Raw genomic sequence first — 9,689 nt, forward strand, 5'->3', positions numbered from 1 at the left:
CCTGCTGTAAGTCTAAGCGAATTTAAATGCTGGTGCATGGTATTACTAAAGCAATTCAGACTGAGTGCGTCCTCAGTCTGACTGCTGTTAACAGCAAGAGGCATAAGGCAGATCTAGAATTACCATCTCTATATCCTTTGGTTTACTTCAAAAGTCAGTAATGCAGAGCTTTGTTCCACAGAGCAACACCAGTAATTTCTTCACAACATTAAGAATTTGCATAATTGCAGGTCAGGTAAAACCGAACGGTATCCTACACGTAGTATAATAAAGAGTTTTTTGCTTTAGCAAGATCATGGGATTTACACATTTTGTTCATTTACAGTATTCATATGAAGTGGTCTGGTCACCCTAGGGGAAGTGATGCCCTTCACCCTTCCCGGTTTACCCAGTGTACTAATTACTGTTAGCTCCCAATCACCAAAGCAAATCCAGTGAATATATCATGAGCATCATTTAAACTGTTTTCAGAAGTGAGCACTGAACTAAAGGCTGATTTCTGTCTGGTGAAAGCTTATTTCTAGATGAGCAATGCTCTCCTCCAGTCTGACAGTGGAACCAGGAAGAGGATAAAATCGGTTTCTCCATCCAATCAATATTGGCTGAAACACTCAGGATATTCCACAGTAATAAAGTGATTCCTTCCTGAAACTGCCCATAGACTAGGAGAGATGCTGGAGAGTTAATTCAATCCTTCGGATTGATCCTAAGGAACAGCCTTAACGTGAATCTTATTTTGTTTCCTCTTTCTAAACCCTGTGAAGCAGAGCGGTACCCTGGCCTCACACAGCCTCAGGGCAGGGCTGTATGGCACTTTGCCTGCCCTACGGTGGTTCTTCGACTGCTTGGCATCAGCTATGAGGGCGGACAATGGCCGCGCAAGGCATTAAGGGTTCAGTCAGACCTATTATGTCTCCTATAATAATGAATGCATGCTAAATTTTTGTGGTGTTTAGTATTACTCAGGAGAGTTTTGCAAGGTAAATGATTGTTCACCTGTTATTTTGACTTCCTTTAGTCAAAACAGTCGCTGGAGAAAACACATGCACAATGCAATCAAGGAGTGATAGCTGGGCAAATCTGAAAGGGGGCTCCAGAAGGCAGTGTGGAAAAGCCTATGGCCAGGTGATTTTTCCTGGTTTTATGTTATGTAGGTCCTGATTATTAACTTGGGGGTGTAAGGACACTTGCTGAACTAGCACCTGGGAGGAAATCACTCCTACTGAAAGGCATGCTTAACTCTGAACAGTAAAGCAATTTCATTGCTTCCTGAAAAATAAATACTTTTTTGCTGTCTTACACTACTGAAACTAATTTCAATTTAGGGTATTTCAGGTTTCCTTCCAAACTTCTTGACTTCTGATTTCAGACTCTAATGAAGTCTCAAGCTCTTTCTTCCCTTTTTCTGCCCTCTCTACCTTTTGCTTTTTCATGATTTTATTGAATTTCATGACTGGAGCTGCCACTCTGCTGCCTATACTTCAACTCAGCTTCTTGAGTTGATTTTGTTACATTAGGTATATCTGCCATTCCATCTTGAACGTCATCCTAAGTGCTTTAAAAGCAGAATTTGCTGTCTTTCCTTAGGGATTTAATAGTCTTCTGGCCACCTTGCTATCTAATTGTTGCTAGCTAGCTTACATACGTACTAGTTATGTTTCTATGTAAAATGGGATTTAAAAATAAACAAAACCAAAAAAACCCACATCTTTTCCACTGTTGTATTTCAACTCCTTGAATCCCTCCAATGGTTTCCTCTCTTTTTCTAAACCCAAGCACAAGTATTCCTCCTGTCCAGGTCCTGTACATCATCCACTTGCAGCAGGCCTCCTTTTACAGGTGTGTCATTTTACTCCACCCTTCGTCTCTCCGTTCCAACTCATATTTCTTACGAACAACTTACGCCATAGGAATGGTGTTTGCAGGTATCTCTTATCTTGCAAGGTGTTATCATATGGTCAGCACATGAAAACAGTGGTAAACACTGGAGAAAAACACACTTGGAAAGATGCAGCCAAAATACCATCAGCTCCAAAAGTATTTGGATGCCAGCTCTAGAAAATGAGCCCATAGAAAAGGACTTCCCTAGCAGCTATCCCATGGAGGGAACTTGGGCTAACGCTTAGGTAATTTCAATTTTTTTTTAAAACCTCAACTCATATTCTGTTTTTTTACTCAAATACTTTGTTGGATCTGCAAAAGCGCATTAAGGCTCCCAAGAGTCTGTTCTGAGCGACTGTCCACCACCTTTAATGTGATACAATTGATACAAATAGATGCTGAGCTGGTCATGCACTAAGGAGGAGACTATGCGACATGCTTTATGGGCAATGTTACCACTTCTTTCTCTGTTAAGGTTTTTGTTGTACTTTCTTCCTTCCTTATTTAAAGTTTCTGTGTCCTGTCTTTGTCACCATGTGTAGAGTTCTTAGCAACATCCTTCTGGTCCAGGACAAACTGTCAATCCATCAAGATAAAAAGAAAGAGGAAGAGTTTTCAGTAGTTTGAGGGATCTTTATTTTTCAGCAGAATTCCTCAGGGCTTGTTTGTTGACCTGGTAGGGATTTTTCCTTAGGGTTGTTTTTTTGTTTGTTTGTTTTTGGGGGGTTGGCAGTGTGGAAAGGTGTCTGTTTTTCTTTTTCTCCTGAGCAGTAACAATTATCTAGTGTTCTTTAAAGTTTTGTTTCCAGTCTTCCAATATCAACCTGCTTTTTCTCTTACAAAAACAATATCATTCCCCCAAGCACACAGAGAGCTAGAAATTAAAATTTATGTGGTGTCTCTAATACCTGGCCTGAATTTAATTACCTCATTATCCTAGGGGGCTTGGGTTTTTTTGGTTAAGCGTGGAAGTCTTAGAAGACTGTATGCATTCACATGTCTTCTAACCATTTTACAAAAATAGTCTGAGGTCTAAATATACTGTCTTTTGTTTAGTTTTGGGGAGGTTTTTTTGTTACTACCTCTGCCATTTCTTGACTGCAGTTGTATTTGTATCTTGCCCTAATATTGTCTAGTGACTGAAGTGCAATAATTCATGTTTCCCAAGGCACTGTGGAAAAGCTGGCTAGATTAAATATGTCAGTGTTTGTTCTTCCCATCCAGAAGAATGTTTCTATGAACTGGGAACTCAGCTGTTGGAAAAAACAGAGAAGGATAAAGACCTGTGTATTGGTTGATCAGGGGACAAATGGATTTACCAGTGAAATGGCGAATGCAACCGATACACTAGAAAAGAGTTGAGAGAGATTAATGCTGTCTTTAAGTCACTGTTAGATCATTAAGTCTGCGTCTGTTCTGGTCATTCTTATTTAGAGAAAGATGAATTCACAACAGGAGCAGAAAAGGCTACGAAGATCATCAGTGATACCAAGATCTTAATTTCAGGGGGGACTGGCAGAGCATGGTTAGTCTAGCATAACAAAGACAAGGAGGAAATCACACTGTTCTGTAAATTTAGCTTGAGGGTAGGAAAGGAGATAAACACCTAGAAAGAATAACTCTTTGCACTAAGAGACAGAGTTAGTGCAGGCAGCTGTAAACAAATTGTCAATAAACACAGCCTGGAAATGTATGGGTTTTATTCATTAAAAGAATGGGGGTTTGGAGTCATCTGCTAGTAGAAGAAACCAAACTGAAATCCAGCAAGGGATGGAGTTTGACCAATTTATGAAAGGGATTTCATTGTTTATGAAAGTGATGTAGTTGCCTGTGATAGTAGGAGCCTGAACTTAGTGAAAAATAAGAACCTTTTCCATCGTATGCCTTCATAGCTAATTAATTACTGTTAGGGTTTTGGCTTTTGTAATAGTCTACTGTATGAAACTTTCCACACTGGGATGGTGTTCAGATCTTCTGCTAGAGCAAAAAACTGAGGTAGGAGCCTGAAGCAGGCTACTTGAGAGAGAAAAAATTCACTGCTCTAGAATGGTCATCATTAGCCAATATGACTCACCTTCACCCTTTTGCATCTAGAAGAAAAATGTTCCTAGTCCACAACTGTCAGCAAATTTTCCCTGTTTGAATATCAGGAGAAAAAGAAGCAAGATCTCTCAAGGCTTTTCCTATAGAATATCCATGTCTCTCTTAACATCTCTTCTCCTCCTTTAAATGGTCCTTTCAAAACAACAACAACAGAAGTTCTCTTCCATGCCTTTAGTCTTCCATGTCCTTTCTTTGGGCTTCATCGCTGACTAGCATTAAACTGAGCAGAGCTTTCTGGCTTTTCAGCCCATGAAACGTCCCTTCTGAAACAGGCTCATTGCCTGCTGATGGGAGACACTTGCACAGTTGCCACCCACCCCAGCTCCTTTGGGAAAGCAATCCATTCATTCTTCCCAAAGCTGTCAGGCTAGAACTTAAGTGTTTGATACCAACTTCATCCATTGCTGAAGCAGTCTTAGCAATGGATGAAAAGGTATATGCTGGCCTCCACAAACTCAGAGCACAGAGTCCTTTTCAAAGTTTTGGCTTCCCAATTCACAAATATTCAGAACAATCATCCCGTTTCTTAACTCAGGATACATTTCCTCTGCTGACTGAGCCCTGCTCAGATGTACCAAGACCTTGACTCACTCAAGCATGCTGGAACCAGCTGAGGGAGCAGCAAAGAGCTTGCAGCTGCATGTGAAGGCCTACTTTGGATTTGACACCAAACGCCTGGTCCCTAAAATAAGAAGGGCAGTGACTGGTTTGAAGCCGTGATATCTCCCTATACAAATGCTTTGGCAAACCGTTTTGCAGAAAAGTTTCCCTAGAGGTCAGCATAGCAAAGAACATGAAACTGGAGAAGAAATCTGTCATGCTCCAAGTGCCCTCGCAGGCATTGCCTCCGAGTTGCTGCTCTTGGGACAGCTCCTAATTCTAAAAGTAAACTAAAATCGTTCATGCCATTCCCCGCTCAACCTTAGGGGTGAAAGCTAATGTTTTTAACAACTTGGTACTGCCTGGGAAGGCGATATGATGATCCTACACCTCAGGTAGACAATTCTGCCTCAGAAGTTATGGGGGTTAAATTTTCAGAGGTGCCAAACGTTTAGGTCTATAAATGAAGGTGAAGAGGGCGATAAAACTATTTCTAGTTTTGCAGCAGACATCCGGTATGATGGGCAACAGGCTGTCTCACTGCTTTATCTCGGTTTTTCCAATAGTAAATGTGGGTAACAGCCTACTTTTTCACATGAGCAAACCCCCTTTTTTTTTTTTAAATTCCCCTCCCCTCCCCTCCCCTCCCCTCCCCTCCCTTCCCTTCCCTTCCCTTCCCTTCCCTTCCCTTCCCTTCCCTTCCCTTCCCTTCCCTTCCCTTCCCTTCCCTTCCCTTCCCTTCCCTTCCCTCCCCTCCCCTCCCCTCCCCTCCCCTCCCTTCCCCTCCCCTCCCCTCCCCTTCTTGCCTTCTCTTCTGCTTCCTACCTCTTTTTTTCCTTACCAGTACATGCTGAGGAAATCTCTGATGACATTTCTTCCCAGCCCTGCACTAGTGGATGGCACTGAATACCCATAACCATGTCCCAGCCTAGGGATTGGCTCCGTCACATTGTGGGAAGGAGGCAGGTACCTTCTGATGGGGGTGAGAGCTCTGTATCGTCTTGATTGGACCATCTGCACAAATTTGCAAAAAAGAAAGTGTGAAGTGCGGTTTTTGAAAGTCTTCTGTGTCCATCCAGTTGAGCTGGGCTTCCTCAGGATGGCAAAACCCCACATCTCTGGCACTAGCGAGGTCAAAGATCAAGCCCGCAGACTGAAGCAGGACGTGCTCCTCAACTAAATGGTTGCAAATCTTTTTGAGGTGAGCAATACCTGTTCATTATCTGTGGATTTTCTTTTTCTCCTTGTACTCATTTTTAGAAATGCCTGTTTCCTGTGGAAAAACATGCTAAAACACAAGGGCCTGAGAACAACAGTACTCCCTCAGAACAAAGGTCCCTCTGGCCCAATGCTCTGTCTCCAAAGTGGCCAACTATCAATGTCTGAAGGAGACCATATGAGCAGTGCAAGTCCACTTCTGTCGGGGTCCTGAGGGTGCTCATAGGCCTCAATGGCTGGGACCGGCCTCCCCCGGGACCCCCACCGTCTCCTGCCAAGGGTGCAGGGGACGTGTCTCAGCTCAGCCCGGGGCCTTCAGTCCCTGCCTGAGCCATGTTGTAGGTGTGCCCGTCTCTGCCCCTGTCTCCTGGATGGGCCTGGGACCTGCGCTGCAGAGCGCTGCTCTCCTGGATGGAGCCCTCAGGCCTAGGTCATAGCTTGTCACGCAGAACTCTAGGCATAACATAGCATAACTGTTCTATTCTATTCTATTCTATTCTATTCTATTCTGTTCTGTTCTGTTCTGTTCTGTTCTGTTCTGTTCTATTTTATTCCCTGCGCTCACCATGAGTCGAATAATGATGAGGCTGCTATTTGCCTGAAAAGCCAGGGGTTTTTCAGCTCCAAAAACACTTCCAAGGACACATAACACAAAGGTTACAAGGGGAAACAGGATTTTATTTTATTTTTCTGAATCGTTTCAGAGCCAATGCTCACAAGCATTAACACAATGCGCACGTGTGGCCAGGAGCAGGCTGATGCATTCTTCAGTTTAGCTTGACAAAACATCCCTTGCAGTCTGGCAAAGGCAAGTCACAGAGCTGCAGAAAGTAGCAGCAGGAATACAGGCCAAGCAGTCCCTGCTTCCTGAAGAACGAGAACTTGAAGAACGAGCATCGGTACCGACCACACACAAAAGAAGAAGAAGAAGGAGAGGAGGTGTGTGGTAGCACGGGGTATTTTCCAAAGTATGACAGGTAGCGATGACAAGTATAGTCTTTGCCTTCCAAAACTTGCTCCGCTGTGTTTCGTGGCCAGCAATGCATGAAAAGCGCTCTCGTGCCTGCCCTGCGCTTGTATTGCACGCAGGGAGAGCTGAAAAGTGGCAGCTCCGGATGGTGCAGCAAGCCTGGAGCCCTTCCAAGCACAGGCTGTTTTGCACAAGCAAGAACCCCTGGGGAAATGGAGCCAAGGGAAGAGCAGAGCTCGCTCCCGCTCCAAACCTGCAATGGACAAGGGAGCCAGAGAGAGCCAGGGCACGAGTGGTGCCTTGGAGGTGCAAGAGCAGCAGGCAAGAACCGAGCCGAAAGGGCCCAGAGGAGCCCTGACAAGGGGCTGTGCTCAGTGCTACAGAGGACAAGAAGCAACCCCCGGGGGCCACCCTGGGAATCCAGAAAGCTTCCTCCCCCCGGATGCGGGGCACGAGGGCCACCTTCGTGGAGCAGGAGCAGCAGGCACCTAGCCAAAATGGCCCAAAGGAGCCCTGGCAAGGGGCCGTGCTCAGTGCTGCAGAGGAAGGCAAAAACCCCCGGGGACACTTGCTAGCCCACTGTAGGGGGAAAAAAAAGCCTTCCTCCCCCCAGCTGCAGGGCACGAGAGGCCATCTTCGTGGTGCATGAGCAGCAGGCAGTAACCTAGCCAAAATGGACCAGAGGAGCCCTGGCAAGTGGTCATGCTCAGTGCTGCAGAGGAAGGCAAAAAACCCCCGGGGACCAGTGCCAATCTGCCCCGGGGGAAAATTCCTTCCTGACCCCAGCGCTGGCGATCGGCTATTCCCTGAGCACGTGAGCAAGACCTGCCTCCTCGTCCCACAGGCTGGTCACGCCTCCCAGGAGATGCCCAAGCCCTATTCTCCCTCAGCCTGGAGCCATCTCAGGAGCTTCCGAGAGTGGCCAAATGCCCCCAGCCTGACCAACCTTGGGGGCAAGAATCCTTCCCGCGCCTGGCGGGACAGCAGTGGGTGCTCCAAAGCACTGGGACCCCTTGCAACATCTCTGCATCCCATTTCTTATGGCTGCTGCCCCTGGCTCCACAGGGGATGATTACAGTGAGCTCTGCAGTGCTCCTCAAGAAGGCATTCCCTTGGTCTTGCCACTGCCATCCAGCTGAAAAGGCCTGATAGCCTCAGGCACCTGCGGGGGTTGGTGGTTCTTCTCATCTCCTGAGGGGCTTGCGTCTGTTCCCTGAAGGTTGAAGCAGGATTTCCATCCATCAGATGGGCTTTGAAGGTGGCCCCATCGGGAGCTGGCCTTGTAGCAGAGAACCTCCAGCAACCTTGTCAAGCCTCCGGTCTTCCTCCCTCAGCCCCAGCCAAGTAATTCCACCGGCTCCTCAAGGATTTCCTCTCGGATGTCTTCGAGCTGCCCCTGGGCCAGCTCTGGAAGCAGGACACGGGAGGATGCCCCCTTTTATCCTGCCCCGGGGCATTGTGACTGCTGCGTTGCCAGGTGGTGGCACTGTGACATGGGAATGATGGGCCCCCCATGCGCAGCCCCACCCACGACCCCTCTGCCCAGCATCCTTTGGAGGAAGGCCTTTGGGGTGCTCACCCTGAGGCAGTCCCGGTGCCCAGGAGGCCCAGGGGGCTGTCCCTGCCCTTGGTGGCCATGCACTGGGCACAGCTGCTGGGTGTCCCTGACACCTCCTCTGCCACTCGGCTCCCAAGGACAAACCTCGTGCTGTTACTCTCCTCTCAGGCCATGGCAGAAACCAGCCCTGCAGCCCAGAGACCACCCCTATTAGCCGTCCCCTCTCTGCACCAGAGCTAACGTCCATGAGGCCCCGCAGTGAGGAGGACCAGGGACTTGATCTGGCTGGACACAAACCCTTTTCCTGGGGCATAAGGGGGGTGATTTCGGCAGCCGCAGCCTGCAGGAAAGCCAAAGTGTAACCAGAGCCACAGGCTGGGATGGACGGTGCCAACAGACCACCATGGAAATAACACAGGCTTTGAAAAACAAGTGAGCAGAGGTGATGCTGGTGTGGTGGAAAGGTTGGTCATTTTCAGACCTTGAACATTTGGGTTCATGCCCAAAGCACAGCCAGCCAAACGACGACTCTTCCAAACTGTAAAAATAACCCATGGCTGCTATCAACGTCACATCCCCTTGTCCCACTGAAACCAAGCTGCACAGCTCCTCTGTTAAACACACCCATTGGTCGTGTTTAAACGGGATACAAAAGGCGCTTCAGCCACGGGGTAAAACTTTCACAGCTTGTTTGTGACTTTCACCTTTCTGAGAGTTTAGAGAAGAGGAGAGAAGAGGTGAGGTTGAGTTGAGTTGGTCTTAAAATGCACGAGCTACCAGTTCGTTTTCAAGTGTAACTCAAAGCATAGGTTTTAGCCCATAAATCCCATGTCGTTTGAAATCCTTGATACGTAAAGACTGTCTTTTTCCTCAAAGCCCTCTGGACGGGGGGGCACTCATGGCAAGGGAATTCATTTCTAGCCTCGCTCTGCCTGCTGATCTCTCAGATCCACATTTGGACACATGCAAGAGCCTGTCTCGACACACTGAGCTTGCATCAAAATGTTGAGATTCTTTAACTGAGTAGACATAGTCTGGCAGCTTTCTGCACTCAGTCCACCAGTTTTGCAAGGTAATTACTGTGTGCGTGTGCTGGTTTTGGCTGGGGTAGAGTTAATTTTCTTCACAGTAGCTGGTATGGGGCTGTGTTCTGGATTTGTGCTGGAAACAGTGCTGATAACACAGGGATGTTTTCGTTACTGCTGAGCAGCGCTTACACAGAGTCAAGGCCTTTTCTGCCTCTCACCCCACCCCACCAGCGAGTAGGCTGGGGGTGCACAAGAAGTTGGGAGGGGACACAGCTGGGACAGCTGACCCCAACTGACCAAAGGGATATTCCATACCATATGATGTCATGCT

The sequence above is a fragment of the Aptenodytes patagonicus genome, chromosome 2, assembly GCF_965638725.1.
Source record: "Aptenodytes patagonicus chromosome 2, bAptPat1.pri.cur, whole genome shotgun sequence".
In the NCBI taxonomy this organism is placed as follows: Eukaryota; Metazoa; Chordata; class Aves; order Sphenisciformes; family Spheniscidae; genus Aptenodytes; species Aptenodytes patagonicus.